Source organism: Ruditapes philippinarum, unplaced genomic scaffold (assembly GCF_026571515.1).
Source record: "Ruditapes philippinarum isolate M1 unplaced genomic scaffold, ASM2657151v2 ctg887_1_1_1_1, whole genome shotgun sequence".
Taxonomy (NCBI): domain Eukaryota; kingdom Metazoa; phylum Mollusca; class Bivalvia; order Venerida; family Veneridae; genus Ruditapes; species Ruditapes philippinarum.
In genome coordinates, this window is record NW_026858573.1 from 1 (window position 1) to 26,814 (window position 26,814).

Genomic DNA, 26,814 nt, shown 5'->3' on the forward strand with positions numbered 1-26,814 from the left:
TCAAAGAAATGAAAATCTTGTATCTATAAGAAAAAACTGGAATCATGTTTATCTTGTTATTCATGTAATATTAAACTGGTATCCATATATAAAACATTTAAAAAAATAGATAAAAATGTTTTTGTTATATTGTTTCTCTGCTACATTATCGAAAAGTATTTCATTAAAATTAATGTGTTGTAAAATTGACCACATTTAGACCGGGTCACCCTAGGACTATTACAGTTAATTTCTTTAGTTACATTACCATTTCTTGTACAAATGAAGAATCTAAAACAAAGAGAGGTAAGATTGCAGTATTCAATTATAAAAAAATATATCCGAATGTCTGGACTGATGTATTGTTTTTATCTTTAATGATCGTAAATGCATCAGATAAATTCTAAGAGTACAGATAAATCATTTCTGCCGGTTCCTGCAGTCAGTAATTATATATAACTTAAGAGCCCCTAAACTCTGTACTTGCTTCCCTTGAATTTACATAATTATTATTCCTGGTAAGTAATACAAAGATTAATTGTTGATTATTTTTTTAAGAAATTGCAAGAAAAATCATTGTAGTATCACGATATTAGATGGCATTGTTTTGGCTGAAATATTTATTTTGTCATCAGGATATATTGATATATTAACTCATTAAAAGATGTTTTTTTAAAATCTGTAAAATTTTCCATAGACATGACAAAGATTTAATTTGTTTGTTGATGTGTTCAAATATTAACTGCATTTCACTAAACAACACATCATGATACGTAGTATCTGGGTTAAACAAATATTGAACATAAACTCAGATTGAACACAAGTTATCACCTTAGTGCAATAAGTGGTTAATTTCTATTAAATTTAGAATGACTTAACCCGTTTCTGCACTACGTTGACGATATATCACAAGAGATAATATCATTGAGAAACAATTTGTCGCGTTCATTTAGGGACAAACGATGTCATTCGGAGAACTGACTTGGAAAGACTTGAAATAATTTAATTTGCAAAGGGATATATTTATCTGATCTTTTACAGTAATATCTTGCATTTGATAATTATGGCGTTATTGAATGTCAAGTAATTTATTCCAAAATCTGAATGGATACCTCTAACCGATTTCAAATATTAGTAAAGAAAAATAAAATTATAAGTTGACGTATTTCTTAGTCGTTATGTAACACAACTCATTTGCAATACCATCTGTAATTGTTTATCATACATGTCATAGACACTTTGCGAAAGTCAGAAGTTGATATCGGTTAGGCAACTGTTCATGCAAGTAACACAATTTTGTTTAAATCATTTTTGTTTCATTTGATTTACGTATAACTCACTAAATTAAATACTTTTTGTGAAGCATAAAATGATATTTTATTTGCTATTTTAAATTTTTTTGGCTCTTTTGTAATCCACTAATGAAAAATTTTAAAGTTAAGGGAAATTTCTTACAAATATTTTAAAATTTAAATTGGGAAAACTTAGTTTAATAATCTGTCGGGCATTCATTTTGGGATATTAACGCTTATCTTGTCTAAAAAAATTTTGACTTAAATAAAAATTTAATCTTCAAAAAACTGTTTGGAAAATTAAAATATGTATATAGTAAAGTTTTTAAGGAATGAAATTTACCCTTGAACTTAAAAGAAGTGCAATATTAATTTGTAAATTGGGAAGGGCCTTTTTTCCCCAGCCCATTTTAAATTGAAGTCTTTTTAGGAACAAACGGGAAAGGAAAGTTAAAAATTTGTATGTTTACAGACTATCTAGATTTTAACGGTGGCAACGAACACAATGTGTATTATGTGATACTTGTATTTGACAAATGTATAACAGGTGTTATATAAGTAGACTTTATATAAACTGACATCAATGGTAATCAGGATGAGTGCAGACAAGCATTTTAACATTTTGAAACAAAATAATATGCATTGTCATAATTGTTAAAATTTCATCACAACTGACCTAAGCAAAAATCAAGTTAAGATAAACATTCAAGATAAATAAAATATAATGTGAGATCAAACATAAACAAGTATCAACAAAAAAGCATAACTCAACGGCAACAACGGCAAAGCGACCAGCAGGGGTTAATAAAAAATGAGAGAGGACAAATTTTAATTGTTTTACATATTTTATTCCGCTTGATTTGTCTTTGCGTTTTGACAACAAAATTTAAAAAAAATATGATTAACAAGATCAACATGGAAAGGTGGAGTTCAATGAACGCCATCCCCATACAACCCAGAAACAAGAACCAAGTGCAAGGAGCCCAGGAGGACCCCAACCAAACGTCTTTATTGAGAAAAGACTTGAATACTTCATGAAGGTAAAAAAAGACCACAACACACACGTGTCTGTAAGAGAAGTAATCGTGATAACAAATTTACAATAATACTGTCTGATATTCACATTTCTCCAGGAAGAAAACTAATAATAATTCTCACTCTGGTTCTTTTGTTTATTGGCTTTGTCATACTAATAAACAAGGATAGGTTAATATGTGAATCTAAGTCCTTCTCATTTCGCCCAAATTGTGTGTGCTTTATATTAATGAGAGAATGGCATTACTTTACATTTTCGTTGGCGTTTCATTGTCATAAATAAGGATTTATCTGAAATGGCTTTTTAGATTAAACAAAATGGCAAGGCAAGATTGAAATGTAAATTCTGTACTTATTTCTTTCAGAATATATTTCTTGGATATCAAGATTTTCATACGCCTGAAAAAGAGTTCGGCGTATATTGTTATGCACCTAGTCGTCCTAAATTCTTGACAATTTGGTTTCCAGATATGTATCTTCTGAACCATTGGAAAGAAATTTAAACTAACCATATTGAGACAATGTGTCGAGCGCAGATTTGACCTTTCTAAGGCCAAACTTTCACTTAGTAATTTCTTATTAGATTTCAAACTTTCATGTCTGTTCTGTATATTTTGAACTGATATAAAAAAAAACTTGGCAGACATTTTACTTATAACAATATATAATTAAAACGATGAGTAGAACACAGGTAAGACTTCCAGAGAACAAAATTTGACCCCTATGATAACTGACAGTCTTATGTAGGAGTGCACATTACTTTAATTTCTCATTAGCGTGTTTTCGCCCCGCGACCCCGCCGTTTTATTTCTTAAATCTCGCTTCCCACCCTCGCGGGGCGACGTTTTTTTTATTAAACTTCGTCCCGCACCCCTGCTTATTAGCGTGTTTTCGCTCCGCACCCTCACCATTTTATTTCTTAAATCTCGCTCTGCGGGGCCAAGTATTATTTATTAAATGTCGCTCCGCGCCCCCGCTAATAAGCGACTTTTCGCTCCGCGCCCCGCCATTTTAACTTGTTAAATCTCGACTTTTCGCTTGGCGGGTTCGCAAGGCGAAATCACGAATGGCACAAATCAGCAACCATAGAAAATTGCAAAGTCGATTAGTTTGAGCGTGTTCAATAAAAATGATGAAATGTGCATCATTGTTTGAGGCCCAATAGCACCGGATTAAGCAGTATTCAAACTTTAACACAAAATATACCAGAATCAATGTTTCAGAAGGACCAGAAACTATAACACAAATAACATATGAAATATGGGACAACGTTTTACAGCTGTCAAACAACATTCAACACTTTTGTTATAACTTTTTCTATAATTCATTACTTTTTAATTGCAACACTTACACAAAATAATAACTTGTATTCAAATATATAAAAGGGAAATATTTCCTTTTGTACAAAAGTGTGTCTTGGAAGTCATCATGGCCTCAATATGCAACCAAGTTGTATATTACTAATATTTTAACTTATCTTTCTGTCGTATTAACACATTTCATCTTCTTGCCCAAATAACAAATAGTAAGGGCTTTTTGAGGAAACAAGTTTACGGTAATGACATTGTCTAAAGAACATACATACAAAAAAACTCACTTTCAGAGAAAGATTACTCAAAGAAAGAATCCAAAGTTATTTCATAAATAAAGTTAAATAATATGTTTAATTACTATACACAGTTAAAAGAAACAGTATCTGCCCTCTATCTATTTCTTGTTCTTTTCCTATGAACGAACTTATGCAGTACTGTACGAAACGTTTTTTAGAAACACAATTATTTTGATGCTTATTTATTATAAATATATAATACTAGTATACGAGTATACGTTGTGTACAACCTATTTTCAAAAAAAATTCTTTAAGCGAGACAAAATATTTTATCAATGTTTCGATAATTTTTATGAATTCAAACCAGTTTCTTGTATTTCGACAGTTTCTTGTATTTCGATAATCGTTAATGAAATACATTTATTTCAACATTAACATATGAATAGTAGAGGGAATCGACGACTATTTGGAGTAACCGTTCATGATTTGTAAAATATAGAGTACGAACGTTTTCATTATAAATTCAATAATCTTTTCGCGGTATATTTACAAACATCTAGAGGTCTTAGATTTTACAGCAAATTATCACAGAGTAGAGGAAAACAGAATCCCTTTAGGAAGCCCAATACGGCGCAATTAAAAAAGTTGCATGTCGGTTTGATTGAGCCTGTTCACGGACGATACTGTCAAGTACAAACTACCATCCACGCTCCCTAGCACCGACTTAAGCAGAAGTAAACATTTAAACACAAAAATGATGGAATTTTGAATTTAGAAATTTCAGATGTTTTCATAAGGCGGTTATCATAGAACCTTCAATGTGAAACGTTCATGCCATTCCATGAATAGCGGCATATGCTCCCAAAGTAAAATAATGCGCGTGCCCTAAACAAGAAACCAATGGGCAAAACTACATAAAATTGAATTATGGAAGGGAATCAAAGGTTATGAAGATCATTCCAATGAAATGAACAGGAAATCGAATTATACATGTATAAAACAATAACAATAACAATGAAAGGGAAATATTTTCTTAAAGTTATATGTCTGGCGTGCAAAAGTACATTTTAATACATTTTGAAATACATGTTTATTGTTACTTTATTTGTTGTTGTTTTCAAATATGAACTGTAATTCACTTAAGGTAGCTCGCTACTTTCCGACCGAAATATGACAACATCTCAGATCTTGATGATTTTTGGTATGCAAACATATAAATATGTGAGCTTTACTTCTGCAGTATTATTTTATAAATAAACAGAGTTACTATGACGTCAAAGCGCCCTCTATTGGTAGCGGCGAAATTGCGTCTTTTTTATCAATAAACCGGTCTGTTTTTATCAATTTTCATCCGAATTCCTTCATTTTAATTTTATAATGTTCAGTAAATGTATGTCTTTGAAATGATGTCTTTCTTTAACATTTACTTAATAGTCTGCGATTTTACGTAATTTTCTCTACGTTCTAACGTCCATATTTGATGCAAATATCGCGCGATATCGCAATAAAGATTGTGTAATAAAAAAAAATCAACACGGTGAATTTTGCTATAATTTTCCGAGCGTGTAAGGAGATAGTGAAGGAAAATATTTATGCAATAAAAATATAGAATCAACGCGTAAGATATTTTGCTATTACTGTTTTAAAATAAAATAAAGGGTGAGTGAAACGTAATGATTTTGGTGACGTTAATAGATGTTGGAGTTCAAAGAATAATACCAAATAACAATTTTCTTACGTCAAACATTACGATAGTAAGTATAAACAACACAGGAACTTGATGAAATGTATATTTTTTAAATTGTTGATTATTTTCTCATTGAAAGCATACACTAGATGAGCACATTTACAATGTTTAATCCGACAATCCCTTTTTAAATACTGTCCTAATTTGCAGGACACAGTCTCATACATCTTTTAATTCTAATATTATAATGTGATATTGTTGTTAAAGTGATATATTATTATATGAATTAACTAGTTTCAGCGCAAAAAATAAGATTCGCATATTGCTGTATGAAAGAAGTAAGAATATTAGGTCGCTTCGCTTATACCCGTAGAATAGTTATTTTACGTTACAGTCAGCCTTTAAACACTTTCATAAAATCACATAAAGGCAGACGAGCCTCGGTGTCAAAACACATCGTAAAAATACTATTAAAATAGATATGCATACAAATGTGCCGAAATAAGAGATAAATAAAATTCAGAAATAATATTCAAATATGTTAAAGGGACTCCCTGAGGTTTTTTTGACATGATGGAACTGAAAATATTTTTTCCAGATAAATGTACCATTTGATGTAGGTTTAGACCATTAATCTTTGTGCAAAATTTCAGAGCATTCCCGCACTTCGTTTTTCCAGAATAATTATTCAAAATGAAAAAAATCGGGCTAACAAAAGCATAAAAATACGATTTTCAATTTATTTCAAAGTATATTTTTTAACTATCTTCGCATATATTTCTGTTTAAAGTGCCCCAGCTCAATTATGTAAGAAATTCAAATGTTATGTGTTTGGCTTTTCAACCTCAGTGGAGTCCCTTTAAGAATATTTAACAAACTGTACAAGAAACATAACCTTTATTTTATTTTTATTTTTGCTTACCATTTTTAAGTCTGTGCAATATATAGATTATATAATTATAATCTAATTAAAATGTCATGATAACTAGAAAATTAGCACTTATGTGACAAACTATAAACTATTTTTGAAGCAAAATCATACCGAATAAAAAATATATAAGCATATTCGCAACTGCAGACTCGAATGTGAATCACCCAATATAACCATTACTCAACTCGGATTCATTACCGCTCTTTTATTACTGTATAACATAGCGGCCCTCCAAATATGAGCCGCGTCACGACAAAATCAAGATAATGGGTTTTCGACCAGCATGGATCCAGACCAGCCTGCGCATCCGCGCAGTATGATCAGGATCCATGCTGTTCGCTATCAGTTTCCCTACATATTATAGGGCTTGTAAGCGAACAGCATGGATCCTGGTCAGACTGCACGGATGCGCAGGCTGGTCTGGATCCATGCTGGTCGCAAACCCATTATGTTGGTTTTGTCGTGACGCGGCTCATATTATCTATTTCTAAAGAGTTCCACTACATTTTACCTATGTAGGCAACAAAAGGCATTTCTCTGTAAAGGTTATACTGTATATTTTAATTAAATACAAAATATAATTATCAAATAACTTGTGCAACTTTTGTTACCACTGAATACGAATAATGTTTTACCTTAACGTTATCTTGTTCATTTTTTAATACAATACAGTTTGCTTTAAAACAAAAATAAAAAAATAAAATAAAAAAAAATAAAGAAAAACACACAACTTCAAAACACACACCAAAAACACGTGTTTATGATGTTAGCAATAAAATGGACTTCTCCCTTATTAAGGGAGAGACTTCTCCCTTATTAAGGGAGATCATAATCAGGTTTTTAACTTTGAATATTCTTCTGTTGCCACGGTGTAATCGGTAAAGTGGTCTTACGCTGAATTCGGAAGGCATGGATTCGAGACACAATTGCGTATTGTACTAATAGATTATCCTTTAGAATTGTTTACTGTGTATGAAATCTTTCAAGGTCCACCTCGGACTCATGTCATTCATTGCCAAAGAGAAGTTGATACTGTGAGAAACACTGGTTTCGTTAAATTCCCTCCGCTATAATTGAAATACTGTTGAAAGCTGCGTTAAAATAAGAAGATATAAAACATAAAATGCATAGTTCATTATTTTCATAGGCTCTACATAGCACTGCATTATGTGCAGACATAAACCGAGCTTCTCCCACAACCATAATCACACAAATTAAGAATCCTACATAATCCCCTTCAATACAAGGGGATCTGTATTTATTATGCAAAATTATCCGCTTCTGAACATACAAAATAAATCAACGGATCTTTCGCCTCTAATCGAGAAATGATCGCGGCTTCAAGTCGCTGCAAAGATGCGCTAGTAAACGCATACCGCGAGTCAGCTAGTTTAAAATAAATAAGAATATCTGTAATTATGTGAAATACGTGAGAAATTAAAGCCATAGCATGAGAGCGTGATTCCTGCTTTAAATCTGAGCAGGGTATTTAGCTGCGAGAGAAAATAGAATAATTGATGGCTGTTAATAAATAAATTTTATACGTGCAGAAAATTTTGAATTAAATGTCTGCTAGATTTTATAATATAATTAAGACTACCAGTGAATCATGACTTACGTACAAATCGTTGCTACTTCCAGTTGATCATATATTTTTGAAACGTAAATTTGATTCATTTCCTACCAGAGACATAGGTGCTATCTATGTCTCTGTTCCTACTAACTGATATATAAAATTCAAAATTGTTACATATGATAACATGGAAGTTTATGTTGTACCTGGATACACATAACATGATGACATTGCGACTGCACCAGCCTTTTCATTCTTTTTTTCTGACATTCTTTGCAAAATTTATGTTTTTATAATTTCCACTTAGGTGGCCTTTTAATTATATCTTTCAATGTTCTGAATTGTCTTTCAGTCAAGTTTTTCAGAGATGGATACCAACTTTGCAGACAGTTATACCCTGATTTGTTGTACATGTATATAATTGAAGATATTCATCGATATGCAGGCATCTGACAGGACTTTAAAAAAAAAAAAAAAAAAAAAAAAAAAAAGAAGTAAGAATATTAGGTCGCTTCGCTTATACCCGTAGAATAGTTATTTTACGTTACAGTCAGCCTTTAAACACTTTCATAAAATCACATAAAGGCAGACGAGCCTCGGTGTCAAAACACATCGTAAAAATACAATTAAAATAGATATGCATACAAATGTGCCGAAATAAGAGATAAATAAAATTCCGAAATAATATTCAAATATGTTAAAGGGACTCCACTGAGGTTTTTTTGACATGATGGAACTGAAAATATTTTTCCAGATAAATGTACCATTTGATGTAGGTTTAGACCATTAATCTTTGTGCAAAATTTCAGAGCATTCGCGCACTTCGTTTTACCAGAATAATTATTCAAAATGAAAAAAATCGGGCTAACAAAAGCATAAAAATACGATTTTCAATTTATTTCAAAGTATATCAAAAAAAAATTTCTTAACTATCTTCGCATATATTTCTGTTTAAAGTGCCCCAGCTCAATTATGTAAGAAATTCAAATGTTATGTGTTTGGCTTTTCAACCTCAGTGGAGTCCCTTTAAGAATATTTAACAAACTGTACAAGAAACATAACCTTTATTTTATTTTTATTTTTGCTTACCATTTTTAAGTCTGTGCAATACATAGATTATATAATTATAATCTAATTAAAATGTCATGATAACTAGAAAATTAGCACTTATGTGACAAACTATAAACTATTTTTGAAGCAAAATCATACCGAATAAAAAAATATATAAGCATATTCGCAACTGCAGACTCGAATGTGAATCACCCAATATAACCATTACTCAACTCGGATTCATTACCGCTCTTTCATTACTGTATAACATAGCGGCCCTCCAAATATGAGCCGCGTCACGACAAAATCAAGATAATGGGTTTGCGACCGGCATGGATCCAGAACAGCCTGCGCATCCGCGCAGTATGATCAGGATCCATGCTGCTCGCTATCAGTTTCCCTACATATTATAGGGCTTGTAAGCGAACAGCATGGATCCTGGTCAGACTGCACGGATGCGCAGGCTGGTCTGGATCCATGCTGGTCGCAAACCATTATGTTGGTTTTGTCGTGACGCGGCTCATATTATCTATTTCTAAAGAGTTCCACTACATTTTACCTATGTAGGCAACAAAAGGCATTTCTCTGTAAAGGTTATACTGTATATTTTAATTAAATACAAAATATAATTATTAAATAACTTGTGCAACTTTTGTTACCACTGAATACGAATAATGTTTTACCTTAACGTTATCTTGTTCATTTTTTAATACAATACAGTTTGCTTTAAAACAAAAATAAAAAAATAAAATAAAAAAAAATAAAGAAAAAAACACAACTTCAAAACACACACCAAAAACACGTGTTTATGATGTTAGCAATAAAATGGACTTCTCCCTTATTAAGGGAGAGACTTCTCCTTTATTTAGGGAGATCATAATCAGGTTTTTAACTTTGAATATTCTTCTGTTGCCACGGTGTAATCGGTAAAGTGGTCTTACGCTGAATTCGGAAGGCATGGATTCGAGACACAATTGCGTATTGTACTAATAGATTATCCTTTAGAATTGTTTACTGTGTATGAAATCTTTCAAGGTCCACCTCGGACTCATGTCATTCATTGTCAAAGAGAAGTTGATACTGTGAGAAACACTGGTTTCGTTAAATTCCCTCCGCTATAATTGAAATACTGTTGAAAGCTGCGTTAAAATAAGAAGATATAAAACATAAAATGCATAGTTCATTATTTTCATAGGCTCTACATAGCACTGCATTATGTGCAGACATAAAACGAGCTTCTCCCACAACCATAATCACACAAATTAAGAATCCTACATAATCCCCTTCAATACAAGGGGATCTGTATTTATTATGCAAAATTATCCGCTTCTGAACTTACAAAATAAATCAACGGATCTTTCGCCTCTAATCGAGAAATGATCGCGGCTTCAGGTCGCCGCAAAGATGCGCTAGTAAACGCATACCGCGAGTCAGCTAGTTTAAAATAAATAAGAATATCTGTAATTATGTGAAATACGTGAGAAATTAAAGCCATAGCATGAGAGCGTGATTCCTGCTTTAAATCTGAGCAGGGTATTTAGCTGCGAGAGAAAATAGAATAATTGATGGCTGTTAATAAATAAATTTTATACGTGCAGAAAATTTTGAATTAAATGTCTGCTAGATTTTATAATATAATTAAGACTACCAGTGAATCATGACTTACGTACAAATCGTTGCTACTTCCAGTTGATCATATATTTTTGAAACGTAAATTTGATTCATTTCCTACCAGAGACATAGATGCTATCTATGTCTCTGTTCCTACTAACTGATATATAAAATTCAAAATTGTTACATATGATAACATGGAAGTTTATGTTGTACCTGGATACACATAACATGATGACATTGCGACTGCACCAGCCTTTTCATTTTTTTTCTGACATTCTTTGCAAAATTTATGTTTTTATAATTTCCACTTAGGTGGCCTTTTAATTATATCTTTCAATGTTCTGAATTGTCTTTCAGTCCAGTTTTTCAGAGATTGATACCAACTTTTGCAGACAGTTATACCCTGATTTGTTGTACATGTATATAATTGAAGATATTCATCGATATGCAGGCATCTGACAGGACTTTAAAAAAAAACAAAAAAAAAAAACATTTTTACGGAACATGTCTGAATACTATTGTTGTTGATGGTTTTTCACACAATTTATTCCTGTCAGTATGATATTCATCGAAAAAATCGTGAAAATATTCTTGAGAAAAATACTTGACGTCACCAAAATCATTACGTTTTACTCACCCTTTATTTTATATTCAAATAGTAATAGCAAAATATCTTACGCGTTGACCCTATATTTTTATTGCATAAATATTTTCTTTTATGACTTCACTACATGTAAAAAAAATTATAGAAAAATTCACCGTGTTGATTTTTTATTATTTCACAATATTTATTGCGATATCGCGCGATATTTGCAATCAAATATGGACGTTAGAACGTAGAGAAAAATGACGTAAAATCGCAGACTATTAAGTAAATGTTAAAGAAAAACATCATTACAAAGACATACATTTACTGAACATTATAAAATTAAAATGAAGGAAATCGGATGAAAATTGATAAGAACAGACCGGTTTATTGATAAAAAAGACGCAATTTCGCCGCCACCAATAGAGGGCGCTTTGACGTCATAGTAACGCTGTTTATTTATAAAATAATACTGCAGAAGTAAAGCTCACATATTTATATGTTTGCATACCAAAAATCATCAAGATCTGAGATGTTGTCATATTTCGGTCGGAAAGTAGCGAGCTACCTTAACTACACACCATTACACTTAAAGACGTAAAAAGCAAAGTTTAGTATCTGGGTTAAATAAATATTGAACATAAACTCAGATTGAACACATATTATCACCTGAGTGCAATAAGTCGTTAACTACTATTTAGATTTAGAAGGACTTAACTCGTTTCTGCACTAATGTGACGATATATCACCGGAGATAATACTATTGAGAAAGAATTTGTAGCGTCCATTTAGGGACAAACGATGTCATACGGAGAACTGGCTTGGAAATACTTAGAATAATTCAATTTACAAAGAGATATATTGATCTGATCCTTTACAGAAATTCCTTACATTTGATAATAATTGCGTTATTGAATGTAAAGAAATTTATTCCCAAATCTGAATGGATACTTCTAACCGATTTTAAATATTTGTAAAGAAAAATGATAAGTTAACGTATTTATTAATCATTCGGTTAACACAACTCATTTGCAATACAATCTGTAATTGTTTATCGTAGGCACTTTACGAAACTTAGAAGTTGATATCGGTATTAGACAACTGTTCATGCTCTATATTTCCTTATCTTGCTCGAAATGACACCTGGTGTTTTCCCTCCGCATTAATGCAGACAGAAACATAAATTTCTGAAAAGTAGCAAGGTTTTGTTTAAAACATTTTTGTTTCATTTCATTAACGTATAACTCATTAATACTTTTTGCGAAGCATAAAATGCTGTTTTATTTACTTTTTTTCAGTTTATAAGGACTTGTTGCTATTCACTATGATAAATTATAGTTCATACAAAACTTACATATATCTATAATTTATAGCATAATAATAATAAGTTTAATAATCTGTCTGGCATGCATGATCTATATTGAAGCTTACCATTTGCTTTAATATCTAATATCTTCAATAAAGTGATATAAAAGTGAATACTGTCTATAGTAAAGATTTCTTGACCCTTTGCCTTTCTAGACGACCTCTAGAATGTGAAGTTATATTAGGAATGAAATGTAAGGAAAGTGCATAAAAGTACGCTAAAGACTGTCTATGCTTTAACGGTGGCAACGAACACAATGTGTATTATGTGATACTTGTTTTTGATTAATATATAACAGGTGTTATATAAGTAGACTTTATATAAACTGACATCAATGGTAATCAGGGTGCGTACAGATAAGCATTTTAACATTTTGAAACAAAATAATAATGCATTGTCATAACTGTTAAAATTCCATCACAGCTCCCTAAAGCATAAATCAAATAACTTAAAAGATAAATATTCAATATAAATTAAATAAAATGTGAGAACAAACATACAAAGTATCAACAAAAAAGCATAACTCAATGGCAACAATGGCAAAGCGACCAGCAGGGGTTAATAAAAAATGAGAGAGGACAAATTTTAATTGTATTACATATTTTATTCCGCTTGATTTGTCCTTGCGTTTTGACAACAAAATTTAACAGAAAATATGATAAACAAGATCAACAAGGAAAGGCGGCGTTTAATGAAAATGAACGCCATCCCCATACGACCAAGCAACAAGAACCAGTGGCAAGGAGCCAAGGAGGACCCCAAGACAAACTTTTTAATGAGAAATGTCTTGAATACTTCATGAAGGAACAAAAGACCACAACACACGTGTCTGGAACATAAGTAAGAATTATTACAAATTTACCATAATACTGTCTGAAATTAACATTTCTCCAGGAAGAAAACTAATTATTATTCTCACTCTGGTTCTTTGTTTATTGGCTTTGTCATACGAATAAACAAGGATAGGTTTATATGTGAATCTAAGTCCTTCTCATTTCGTCCAAATTGTGTGTGCTTAATATTAACGAGAGAATGGCATTACTTTACATTTTCGTTGGCGTTTCATTGTCATAAATAAGGATTTATCTGAAATTGCTTTTAAGATGCAACAAAATGGCTATGCAAGATTGAAATGTAAATTCTATACTCATTTCCTTCAGAATATATTTCTTGGATATCAATTTTTATACGCCGGAAAATGAGTTTGTGATTCTTGTCTGATTCTTTTTTATTATTATTATTATTTCTATTATTATTATTATTATTATTTATATCATCATCATCATCAACATTGTGTTGCTTTTCTGCTGAAGACGCTGTTGTTTGTCTATAAGATGATGCTTTACTATTGCGGTGGGATTGTAGTCTACTTTAAATCTTGGTTATTTGGTAAAATTGAATTGATTAAAAGTGATAATAGGGGCATTGTATGGTTTAAACTAGATAAAAAGGAATTAGGATTTAATGATGATATTTATTTTTGTGTATGTTACATACCGCCTGAGAACTCTATGGTATATAAAAATGTGCATTCTAATCTATATGAATGTGATTTCTTCGAAATATTAAACGATGATATATTGATATATTCTGATAAAGGGACTGTCTTTTTAACAGGGGACACCAATAGTAGAGTGGGAGAAAAGCACGATTTTATTGATGATATGAATTTGAATAGATATGTATATATGCCTGAGAACTATAGTAATAATGATATCTTACCTACTAGGTGTTTCAACGATAAAATTGTGAATACATTTGGCACAAAGTTGTTAACCTTATGTAAAGAAAATGACCTACATATTGTTAACGGTAGATTAGAAAATGGAGATTTTACATGTTTTACTGTTAACCGTATTTCCACAGGGGCAAGTGTAGTTGATTATTTAATTACAAATGTTAAGAATTTTGATTTGTTAGACTATTTTAATGTTGTTGACTTAAATGAACATAGTGACCATTGTCCTCTTAATTTTGCTCTAAAATGTGATATGAATGTTTATGAAACTACAACATATGATAAAAATTACATTAACAAAATTGTATGGGATAGTGACAAACATGAACAATTAAATAATTGTTTGAATGAAAAAATACATGTTTTCGAAAATATTGTAGATCAATTTGTAAATGATGAAAAGAGTACTGATGAAAGTATTAACGCTCTTACTGAAATAATTCAAGAAATTTGTTTTGAAAATTTTGGTAAAACATACATTTTAAAGCCATGTAGTAAAACTTTTGTAAGAAAAGTTCCTTGGTTTAATGAAGAATGTAAGAAGGCAAAAGCTGATTTTTATAACAAGAAACGTATATTTGATGTTGATAAGAATGAAGTGAACAGACGTATATTTTTAGAAAGCAGAAATGCTTTTTGTAAGGTGAAAAGGATAAGTAAATATAAATATAATAATTCAGAAAAATTTAGAATTAATGAAATGAGCAGAAAAAACCCAAGAAATTTTTGGAAGTTCATAAATAAATACAAGAAAAATAAATCACCAGAAAATAACTTATCTGCAGATGATTTTTTGCGTCATTTTTCAAACCTATCTTGTAATTCTGAAAGTGAGTCCGAGCATATCACTGATAATGGTTCAAGTATTAATATACATGAACTTGATAAACCCTTTGATGAAAATGAAATTCTGAAAACTATTTCAAGTTTGACAAGAAATAAGAGAAGTGGCATAGATAATGTGGTACCGGATTTTTTCATCGATGCTAAGCATTTTATTTCACCCTTTCTTGTTAAATTGTTTAATAAGATTTTTGAAAGTGGAATTGATCCTGAATCTTGGACTAAAGGCACCATAGTTCCAATATATAAGAAAGGAGATCCTACGAACCCCAGTAATTATAGGGGAATTACCTTGATATACTCGATGGCTAAATTGTTTTCACTATGTTTGAGAAATAGACTGAATAAATGGTGTGAAAATGAAAATGTTTTAAAATGATATACAATTGGTTTTAGAGATAAACGTAGTACTGTAGATTGTGTTTTTATTCTTCATAGTATTTATTCAAAAGGTTTTTTGTAACAAAAATAAACTTTACTGTGCTTTTATAGATTACGAGAAATGTTTTTGACACTATTACCCGTGATTCATTGTGGACAAAGTTAGTAGAAATTGGTGTAAGTTGTAAATTTGTAAATATTGTTAAATCACTATATGAGAGAGTCACGTCATGTGTTAAAATATCATCTACATCTAAATTGTCTGATTTTTTTGAAATGTCACTGGGTTTAAAGCAAGGGGAACCACTCTCACCGTTGCTTTTTATACTGTTTGTTAATGATGTTAGTGATTTACTAGATTTTAATAATTTGTCAGATATTGACTTACAGCAACTTTCAGTATATCTTTTGCTTATTGCCGATGATATAGTGGTTTTTACAACGGACAAACACAGTTTACAATCCCAGTTAGATAGTATATACATGTATTCAGTCAGATGGAAATTAAAAATTAATGTGAGTAAGACAAAAATATGTGTATTTGAAAAAAAAAACAAAGACATGATTTTGAATGGTTTATTATAATAAAAAAATTGAAGAAGTTGACAGTTTTTGTTATTTAGGCATTAAACTTTTTAAAACAGGAAATCTTCGTTTGCTGTTAAGGCCCTATGTGACCAGGCGCTTAAAGCCATGAATAGTTTATTATCTCTTTTTAAAAAGATTAGCATTGATTTAAAGACCAAACTAGTATTATTTGATAGACTTATTGTTCCCATTTTTATTGTATGGTTCAGAAACTTTGGGGAATATACAATTATAAAGAGATTGACAAGTTACATATTAGGTTTTGTAAAATTATCCTGGGTGTTAGAAAAACAAACTACAAATGCTGCTGTACTAGGAGAAACTCGGGAGATTCCCGTTATCTATTATAAGTATTGAACGTTCCTTTAAATATTGGATTAAACTTAAGAACAATAATAATAATTCTGTTTTGTGTGACATTTTTATACAACAATGTTACACTATCACAATTAAATGTTAATAATTGGGGTGTTTAGAATTAAACAAACTCTTGACAATCTAGGTCTTTCACATATATTTGATATATTTAATCCTAATTTGAATTATTTTTCTATTATACAAAGACGAATTGCGTGACCAGTATATTCAAGAATGGAGTTCAAGTTTAAATACCTCGCGCAAATTAGAATATTATGCAAAAATTTAAAAATGTGTTAGAATTTGAACCTTATCTTAATAATATTGTCAACGATATTTCTAGAATCCAGTTAACTAGATTCCGTTTGTCTTCGCATAATCTTGCAATTGAAACTGGAAGATTTAATAATATAGAGAGAAATGAAAGATTGTGTTTATTTTGTAATCAGAAACAGATTGAATCTGAATATCATTTTTTATTGATTTGTCCAAAATATAATAATATCAGAAAAGATTTACTTCCAAAATATTATACATCTTGGCCTTCGCTTAATAAATTTGTTGCATTAATGAATAATAATAATAAAACTATTCAAGTAAAATTAGCAACTTATATTAAAGAGGCGTTTAAAGTAAGAACATTGGCTATTGAGCTAAATGAATTTTTACAGACAAACAGTGCTTAATTGTAAATTTATTTTCATTGTATTGTAATGTTTATATGTTATGTGTTTGATTAATCATATGCATTTGAATTATTATTGTACATTTATATGTTATTTTGTCTTGGCCATATTCTATAATTATTTACTTGTAAATGGCCAAAGGCATATTTATGCCGATTGCTAAATAAAGATTGAATTGAACTATTTATTTAACAAATTTAAAACATTAGAAAAAAAAACATCTATAGTGTTACAGATTATAATATATAGTCATAATTATCTTCCCTTTGTGGTCTCGAAAATGTATACTTTACAGACAGTACAGAACACTGATCAGTTTTTTTTTTCAAAGATCGTATCTGTGTGAAATATATCTTTTAATAAACTGACGGTTTAAATTTAAAAAGAAACGTCTCATGCCTATCGCTTATCATTGCATCTTAAACATTTACCAGCTCAAATATTCTGACAATTGATATTCATATTTATCTTAAACATCTTCAAAACACAATAATATTGCTTTGTTTCTGCATTCGTTGTGTTAAATCGAAATCACAACACTGTTTTTGCAACGTGAGTCCTTAACGTCTACTACAGATTTATTGAAATTACAAATAAATGTTCGGTTAAAAGAAATCTGTCATTGAAAGATCCAATAATATTCTTCAAATTCTAAAATTTAACTCATTGCTCCAATACTTGCACTATCTTGGGAATATTAGAAGACGTTTTACATGATTAAAATTCTCCTGAATATTTTTAGTAAATCGCATTATGTTTTCTGCTGATACATGCTTTTGCACTAAAACTACAAAGTATTTTAGATGAATGACACACTTTTCATGCTTTGTTATGACGCTGACGTTCACAGGACGTAGTGTTATATTTTCAATGTCAGGAACGATGATTTATTTTTTCATTTGATTGTAAATTAAATATACAATGTATACTATAAGCGCTTTTCAATTAAAGTAAAAAAATAATGACAAATGATATAGATTAAATGATTAATCAATGCAACGTGCTTTGTTTTGAATTGAAGAATTGTTTAATGATTCATGTATGCTATGAAATCTAGTTAAAGGGTAAGACTTCAAATTTTATACAGGGGGTTATGTGTTAAATATCTGCATTTAAAACTTCTGTATTCAATTCATCATTTTTTTATTGTTGTTGTTTTTTCTGTATTTCTGTTTTTTGTTGTTGTTTTTTTCATATTTGTTTTTTTATTTTTATATCATGTTTGTTTGTTTTTGTTTTTTGTGTGTATATTCTTTCCTTTCTTTTTAATTGTTTATATGCGTCGGCTTAAGTGTAAAATATTCTTTAAATATATAATATACTGTCGTTGCAGGGTTAAGCAGTACACACAATAATACATTGCTTGTATAAAAGACATGTCACATAAATAGACGCGTCTTGAATATAAAATTGTCAGATATTCAGAATTGTTTTATCAAAAGACGTTAGTGCCAGATATTTGAATATAAGAACCCAAGCTGGATGTCTACAGGTTTTGATTGTGTTGTAACCAAAAATAAATTGAGAATATATCAGCAAATTTTATTCACGGGCAGTAGACCTAATGATGCTTACTATGCACAATTTATTCTTTGTACTTAATAATCTCGAAATTGAAAGTAAAATATTTTTTGTCTAATACTTTGAATTCAACATCCCCTGTAGGAGCTTTGAAAATTAAAGCCCCACGTTCAGAAAATAACTTCATATGTTCCATTCATTAGTTTCATTTAAAGGTTACATAGTTTTAGTTCCCCGAAATGTACTTTGGCAAACAAAGGTTTTTGCATTCGGACATTGTTCTACAAATGATAAACATACAACCAGTTTATAAACCCAGTTTGTAAGTAGCAGGAAAGATTTTCAATACAGTTTACTTACTATCGGCTATATTTTTATTAGAGAATATTCTTTAAAGGTTGTATTTGTTTTTATAGTTATCGTTAGTATCAAAATGACATTTTGATTTAATTTTAAACAGTTAATCATTTTCTATCACAAGCTTGTACAATTTCAAGGTTTAATACATTTTGTCCGCCAAACAGTTAATTTCTATTGATGCAATTTTATATGAAGGATAAAATTCGACGGTTGTGATTTTTTGTTGTGTTTTTATAATTTGTATTATCCTTCCCTTGTGAAAGAAACAGCTTGCAGCAAAACTTTCAAAGCTCGGCGTTTATTAGTTAATTTATTATATCATTGCCTACGTAATTGAAGAGACTTTACAGAGGTTTTTGACATGACAGGACTTGAAATATTTATTCTTTTTGAGATTTTTTCTACCAAGTGATGGTAGTCTTGATCAGTTATTTGCACATTTTCAGCTGGTTGTCTCTCTCTTCGTTTTTCCAGGATGATCATTTTTAGGACAGGTTATTGTTGACTTTTATTCTAAAACATTACTCCATCCATGACATTTATTATAATTTAACAGAAAATAAATCTAAATTATTATCTATGTTTACATGCTTTACCTGGTCGCATGCAGACAATAAATGAAATTATAAAATCAATATCACACGAAAGCAGAATCATGTCACTCCTCCTCTCCCGGAAATAAACGTAATGTATTTGATTTCTGGTAAGAACAAAATTTAAATTTGTTTTATATTTTACTTCTATCTAAGTTTGATTTGTTTACTTACATATAAAAAGTAAATACAAATATCTATAAATGGCAAGCAAATCCGTATTAATAAAATTTGAATCATCAATTGTTACAATTAATCCTCCAACAGGGCAGCACTGTTTACACAAAGTCAAGAATTTTTTCCAAACTAATATAAAGTTAATGATAAAAACATTAAAATATTAGTTTTCTATTATTATTATTACTACTAGTACTACTTTTATTATGATAGTTATTATTATTATAATTATTATTACAATTATTATTATAATTGAAAAATTTCTAGGTCAAATGAAAATCGATGTTGAGCATTATTATTCCTAAGTATTCAAAAGTTCAAATGCGGGAAACAACGGGATTTCTTTGAAAAAACACCTATTAAAACATTCTAGAAAGTATATTATATTTCAATTTGCTAAAACAAGTGCCGTATTGGTGCTATAGACATGTGAGCTGTTACATGTTTCAATGTACCTAAGCTTATAAATAGACAAGGATAATAGACAGAGTGCTAACTCATCATTATTCACTTATAAATGAAAATGACGAATACTATTGGTCAGAATTTCAAATAAATAACCGACGACCTTTCTACTCTTCCCTGAATTTCGCTTCTCTTAAATATTTTGAAACTGAAAAACTTGTGTTATATTCTTGTCCAATATGTCTTTATTTACAAATTCTGTTAAATGCAAATTGTATAAATAAGGTACTTAGCAAATATTTATTTTCGCACAAAAAAAAAAAAACTTTGCAAAATAACCGAAATTTAATCAATCGAAAAAACTTTTGATTTTACAGTATTTTTTTGGAAACATTTATATATGCAATCCGTGAAAAGGTGGTTTTCGGAATGTGTTACTATGCTTGTTACTTTGTTTTAATTGTCTCGATGCTCTATGATTTATTAAAACTTTGGTAATTACATCGAAGTGCAAAGAGCCTTTGAGATAAAGTCATGGTTCAGAATGTTTGAATAGCCTTAACATTTTATGTCGAGAGATGTAGAGTATTATCTAGCTATTGCAAATAAAGCACCAAAGTAAAGTACTTTGTCTAGTACTATTAATGCAAAAATCTATCCCATGCCAACTTGTTTCAGACAGTTTTAAATTGAAAAATAAGATAAGTTTCAAGAAAGAAATCCCTAGATGTACACGACGGTCTAGGCTTTAAAGAAATACGAAAAACAGAAAAATCGATTTTTTAATCCATTTGTCTTCTTTGGTTTAGTCTATGTCAAATACACTCTCTTTAATAATTCAAATGAAATCAAATTTGACATTTGTCGGCGACACAAATTACATAAATGAGATTAATGTTCCGGTAGAAAGCACATTTTACAATTAATATCGCACATTCTTTAGATCCTGGTCCATTTGTCATTATTAGCACAATGTGTTTCAGGTGTTCTTTTACAGGAATGCAATTTTATTATTTATGATGCCTTGCACAAAATATTTTAAAATTGGTATTAAAGGTCAGTAAGTGTCAGTATACATCTATTACGTCACATTCTGAATCATGTTATTAAAGAACATCACAGTTTTATATTCGTTTACAGTTAACTAGGTTACTTTGTTGGACGTTTTTCTTCTTATGGCACTTTTAATGCGATCGATGTTAACTATGACAACAGCTACGGAAATTTGAAGTGTAAGTATGATCAAATTATAAGTGCCACAAAAACGTCTTCCACTGGACAACCTGATCTATATCTTTGATGTCTGTCCCCGATAAAACAAATAATTAAAGTTGTATCTGATAATTACGTTTTTAAACTTCTTGATTTTAATACACTCCCAGCATACGAATATCTTAAAGCTACTCTGAAATATCTGTTTCAAAGCCTGGCGATATATGTCTGAGCTTATAATCACATGTCGGTATTATAGACACCATTGTATTAACTTTTTCCCTTATATAAGCGTGTTTCGACGGCTTTTTGACCCCCCCCCCCCTTTTTGAGGCCTCAAACAGTGAAAAAATGTCCTATTTAGACCCCAAACACTGTTTTTCGTTTGAGAAATGTTGTAAAAAAAAAGTGACCATTTTTTCGGGGCCGTCCCCCATCCAAATAATACATCAGGGGGTTGCCAGAAAGGGGATGTGCCCCCTTCTGTTTGGGAGGTTTGAAGGGGGGCGGAGTCCCCCTCATCGCCAAGAAAATTTTGGACTTGTGAGAGGCTTAAAATGACCCCAGGTTGATCATAAGGTAATGTGTAACCAACGCTGAAAAGCCTTTGACTCTATCTCAATCCCTTGAGAAGTTGCAGCACTTTGAAGTAAATTTTGATGGAAAAAATCGAGGCAAAAAAGTGATATTTGGCAATTTTGACATGTCCCCTCGTTGCCATGGTAACAGGAAATTTAAGACTGAGCATGTCGTTACAAAGGCAATGGTCCAGTCAACATATGTGCCAGGTTTGATTAGTATTGAAGCATTTTTCATAGTTTCATAGCAGTTTGAACTTGTTAGAGGAGGCTTTTCAGTGAAAATGGCCCTTTTTCACAATATGCTCATGGGGGAAAGGGTTAAGCTAACAATAAAGTGAACCGTAATCAGGCGTGATACCTCGTGTACTGAATTGATTTGTTTTATTTTCTGCTTTTAAAAGGTACAATAGATGCTTTGTTTTATTCAATGTCCTTTGAATGTCATTATACTGGAAAAAGACTAATAAAAATCATAAACATTAGTTGCAAATAAAATATCACCGTTACTTTCAACAACTTAATAATATTTCCTTGTAATAATTCTAATTATTACTCCCAGTTTATCCGATTTATTTTGTTAATGTTGTATACATATTGAAAATGTTTTGTTCATAGTTGATATAAAAGTTGTATTAATACTACAAATTGTAATGAATTTCGTAATGCTATTAATTGCTAAAAATCCTGGTGCGACAAAAGGATAAAAACAAATTATGTTTGTATGTTGAGTTTGTTTGGAATAAGATAGGAATTACAGTACACACAGAGGTCATTTTGATTGTAAAAGAAATAATGGCAACCTTCAGAAGTATCCTTTCAATTGTGTCTTTGTCACTTGACATCATTGTTTCAACCATGAGTGACAGGTCTGTCTAGGGAATCAAATAATTTCATAACACGTATACATTTCTAGGGAAGTTTTGCTAATATGGTAAAATTGCCATATCTGTTACTGATGCTTGCAATTATGAAGAAGCAAACCATATATTAATATAAATCTGATATGGACTAGGTTTTATTCAGTTTTTTTGTTCCTGTAGCCCAAAAGTTTTCAATAAATGTTTAAAAAATTATTTGCCATATAAAGTTTTCGTTATGGTTCAGGACCTGCTGTTATGTTACATCAATATGTTACTGTGAACATGTCTAGTAGTATTCTTGCACATATCTTATTTCAGTTTCTGCGTCACAGATCCATACGTTGTATCAAATAAATTCATAAACCGTTGAGGCCAAAGCTAAGTTGTAAAACAGGATTTATTTGGACATAAGTAAGCTGATAGAAGTGTTATGTAATATTGTAACTCATTTTACCTGACGCTAAGATGCCATTAAAACACGCGTAAATCATAAACTTTTAAAGTTTTTTACAGTTTTGTCAAGTAAGTACCATTGTCACAAACGAAAGCAAAGCAAGGCTAGCACATAACCGAAGTACACTTATTCTACGTTGTTATATATGTAAGTATGTTGATTGTTTTAGCGGAGAAACTTGTGAGAGAAGTCATACTTTTGACAATAATTCAATCATAGGACCTGTCTGCATTGTACCGACATTTTTTAGAAAAAAATACGTATAATTTCTGTTTTTGTATTGTCTAAAAAGACATTGTTGATGTTCGCCTAAGTATGTTTGGTTATTTTTAGATGTAACAATACTCAATGCATGATTTACGTGCTGGACTAAGGTTAAAGGCTTTTGAAATAAACAATCTAAAATTGACAAATAATTATTATCAGAGGAGTAAACTGATAAATCTATCAAGCAATGTACAAACAAAAAGATGATTATTCAACTTAATTAAATTTTTTGATATTTCTCCTCGCTTAAATTGTTTACAAAATGTTTTATCAACAAATACCGAGATTTTGAAATCGATTTTTCTTAATAATATTTCCTAAAATTTGATCAAACATTAATCGGTCCTTTCACCCTCTTTCATATACAAATGTATATTTCATGTTGAATTATAATCAGTGTGCATGACTGTGTTCTTGGCATTTCAAAAGATTGGCATTGCCATCAATCTTCTTTCGTATTAGCAAATCATCATTAAGTTAAAGAATTACTTGAATTTGCTTTTAGGATTAGATAGAATGATAGCATATACGATAGAAATGTAAATTGGTACTACATCGCCCTTGTAAGTTGGGCTTAGATATCGAAGCATCAAAATGCTTAAACATGTCATCCTTACTATTTAAATAACATTACATATATCATTTTAACATTTCTTTTTAAATTTTATGAAGCGGAAGTGTGTATGACAAAATACTCTTTAAATTAATGAATCATACTAGTAGAAAATGAATGAAAAGATTTAGAACGGCTTACCGAACTTTACCTATATTAAAGCTTTCCTTACAAGACCTGACTACGACTTTTACAGAAGATATAAATGTTAAATGATGGTCTACAAAGCAAGAAAGATGTTATGGCAGGGATGTTGGTATGCTTTAATTTGGTATTTTCGAAAAACTTTTATATTTACAATCCCATTTATTTGTTTTTTATGTTCTGTATGCTTTGTTTTAGATGTTTTTAAAATTGGGGTAAAAAGTAGTTCCTTTATTGTTTTTTGTTAAAAGTTACTGGTTAAGTTACTGGTTATGGTTTATATACGAGTTAGTAACAAACAGTTATTATAACAACATTGTAATTTTTAAATTCAAAATGTAGTCATTCAAAGCGAAATGAAATTTGAATTTTTACATAGTTTTGCTTCTTTGTCTTATTTCAGAAGAATGTAATTATAATCAATTTTATCTTTATATTACTTTCAGAATTTCTATACTATATATGGCCAGATTTCATATATTTTCTTAGAATAAAAGTTACAAGGATAAGCAGTACATCTTTAACTATATTCCCAGTTCTTGACCAAAGCTGTCACATTGGATATACGCATCTTATAGAAATGCAAAAGTGTCAGCTAATTTCCGTTTAAGCTTTAGGAGCTTGATCTAATACGTTGATAAGTGTATTATTGGATAGATGGTTTTAAAGGCTAGATGTTATCAAAAGACTGATTTAATTTTGTGATGTAAAATTTGACATAGAAGTCATATACCCTTTTTCACTGAAGTATAGAAATCTTAGATTTGATTAAACGAGATGTTTAGAAAATTTAAATTTATTCTTTTCATTATGATTATGTGGGAAAAGCCACTTCCTTGAATTCCTTTTTTTTTGCATTTTGATATACGGGCTAGATGTTCTGTAGGTGTGACTGTTTATTTATGATGAACAAGAGAATGAGAGTAAAGCATGTTTTATTCTCCAGCAGTAGACTGATAGATGTTTGGATATGATTTATTAAAGATTATTTTGAATAATTTCGTATAAATTTTTGTATTTGCTAGATGCACATCACTGTTGTTAGTTCGCAAATATAAGACAAACAATTGTTTATGCATGGTTAGCAAAAATTTTGATAATAGCAATTAAAGCTTAGATAAACTTTTTCCTTTCAAAAATTGTCATCATTTTAAAGTTTGGCTGTTTTTAACCACGTCATCTATATTTGGCAAACGTTTTTGATTTAATTATTTATCAGCTCACTGTTAAATAGCATGATATTTAGGTATCAATTCTAAATCCTATGAAACAATATAATTAAACAGATTACAAGCACTTCAACAAAAAATTGTTTTGACCTTTTATATTTTTCACATGCACGGTCATTTAAAGGTATAGCATACAAACTTAATATGCTTTATAATATGATGCTTTATAATATGTCTATTTTTAACTTTACCGGGCACTTTTCATCCTTTGTTTTTGTTTTTTAAAATTTAAAAAATGTTTCTTGACATAAAATTGACATGTTTGTTTTTTTTTAAAAGGTTGGATATTTAATTTCTGGGAAATATACGTAGTAAAATTTCTTAAAAGTTACAAGTTTTTATTTGGTATTTCAGTTAAAAATAAATGGAAGGGGTTTTTATCTTTTAAAATTTAGATTAAATTTTCCCCGGGCCCTTTCGATTAAATCTGAAATCATTTAAAATATTATTTTTAAAACATTAAACCCCTGGTTTAGTTAAATTTCTTGTGGGGGAAATTTGCATTTTTTGTCTTTGGGTTTTCATTTTTATCGAGGGATAGTTTTTGAAAACCCATTCCCCGTGGTTAATACATTTTCCGCTTTAAAAGTTCCTAAGGGAAGCAATTTGCACTAGAACGTTTGCACTAACCATTACATAAAAATAAGTGCAATTCTAATTTATCCGTAATATCAATTGACATTTATTGCCTGAAAGGAAATTTATTAGGAATTGCTTTTAGATTTTAACAAGTAACGGTACAAATGCATCATAGTGATAAGGCATATTATTGTAAATGTACTTTCTGGAAAAAAAACTCAGTCGTGATATTTGTATTTTTTGATCGACGAAGCAAAAGGGGAATATTTTAGGGATATATTGTTTGATGATACTCTCTTATAATCTAGTACATGTGATTGACCTGCGATACAGCAAACTCATATTTATTCAGTGTAAAACTTAAAAGGTGGTACATTTATAAAGACTTAATTTTTTTAATATACAACTATAACAATTTGCTTGTTAAGTTTCTACTTTTTCTTTCTTCATCTTTATCTTCTCATTGTTTCTTAGTTTTTTTCGCTATTTTTCTAAACAAAATAGATAAACGTGGGATCCATTAAGTACGCACAAAGCGTAAATCCTGTTCATGGGTGGTAGTTG